Source organism: Phalaenopsis equestris, unplaced genomic scaffold (assembly GCF_001263595.1).
Source record: "Phalaenopsis equestris unplaced genomic scaffold, ASM126359v1 Scaffold001093, whole genome shotgun sequence".
Classification (NCBI taxonomy): Eukaryota; Viridiplantae; Streptophyta; class Magnoliopsida; order Asparagales; family Orchidaceae; genus Phalaenopsis; species Phalaenopsis equestris.
Window position 1 is genome coordinate 131,266 of NW_018165532.1, and position 1,599 is coordinate 132,864.

The following is a 1,599-nucleotide window of genomic DNA, read 5'->3' on the forward strand; positions in this document are numbered from 1 at the left end:
CCACGATTGCAAGCAAGGCGATATGACAGTTGGAGCTTATTACACCAAGCTCAAAGGCCTATGGGATGAACGTGATGCCCTCCATAACATTCCTAAATGCACGTGTGGTGCCATGAAGGAAGTGATGCAGTTTCAGCAAAACCAGAAAACCATGAAATTTCTCATGGGGCTTAATGAAACATACACTAGTATAAGAGGACAAATTTTGCTCATGGATCCCCTTCCCAATGTCAGCAAGGCACATTCTCTCGCGCTCCAAGAGGAAAAGCAGCGCGGCATGAACAATCTAAATGTGCCGCAGCCGGAAGCTTCAGCTTTTGCCGTGAAGAATAATGCACGAAAACCAGAGAAGGTTTTCACGCCTAAAAATCCTCATTTAAAGTGTGGAAAATGTGAAAAAATTGGGCATACCTCAGACACATGTCGAGCACATCTCAAATGCGATTATTGTGGATGGCAGGGACACACCATCAATGATTGTAGGAAGTTGCAAAGGACCAATCCAACAGGCAATAAACCTGAACGGAAAAATTTTGCTCCCAAAGCCAACCATGCGGATACCAATGCATCAACGGGTCCTGCACCATTCACCCTTACAACTGAACAATATCAAAGCCTCATATCATTACTTGCAGAGAAAAAATCTAATTCGATGGTTAATCTTGTTGGCAGTACATCAGCAATAGGTGATGTCTCAGGTAAAATCTTTTGTGTCTCTGTTTTTGATAAAAAAATAAGCTGGATTCTTGACACAGGAGCCACAGATCACATGGTATATTCAGCCAACATACTTACTACAGAATCCAGTGTCATCAATCGAAAAGTTCACTTGCCTAACGGAGCTACTGCAACTGTCACACACATAGGCAACATCCATTTTGCTGACTTTGTTCTACAAAATGTTTTATGTGTCCCCTCCTTCAAATTAAATCTGATTTCCATTAGCAAATTTGTGTTTGATTCACAATGTCTTGCCATTTTTAATAACCACACTTGTGTTCTACAGGACCAACAATCGGGGAAGATGATTGAGACGAGAACTAAAAGAGGACTCTACTACCTTGATACTCCACAAAAGAGCAAGTGCAATGTTGCTACTTCACCATCTCCAAATCTCTGGCATAAACGTCTAGGCCACCCATCAAATAAAATTTCCAGTCTGTTTCCTTTTCCAATTATAAAGAAGAATATTTGTAATGTTTTTGATTGTTTAATTTGTCTATTGGCTAAGCAAACTCGTTTACCTTTTCAAACAAGTTCCATTAGCTCAAAAACACCTTTTGAATTAATTCATGTTGACATTTGGGGAGGATACCAAGTTCCTTCAATCACTGGAGCGCGGTATTTTCTCACAATTGTTGATGATTATACTCGATGCACATGGACTTATTTGATGAACCATAAATCAGATACACACTCATACATCATCAAGTTCATAAATCTCGTTGAAACACAATTCAATCTAAAAGTCAAAATCATTCAAAGTGATAATAGTCCCGAATTCATATTGAGGAATTTTTATCTCGACAAAGACATCATTCACCAATCAAGTTGTGTCTCTACTCCGCAACAAAATGGTGTAGCCGAAAGAAAACATCG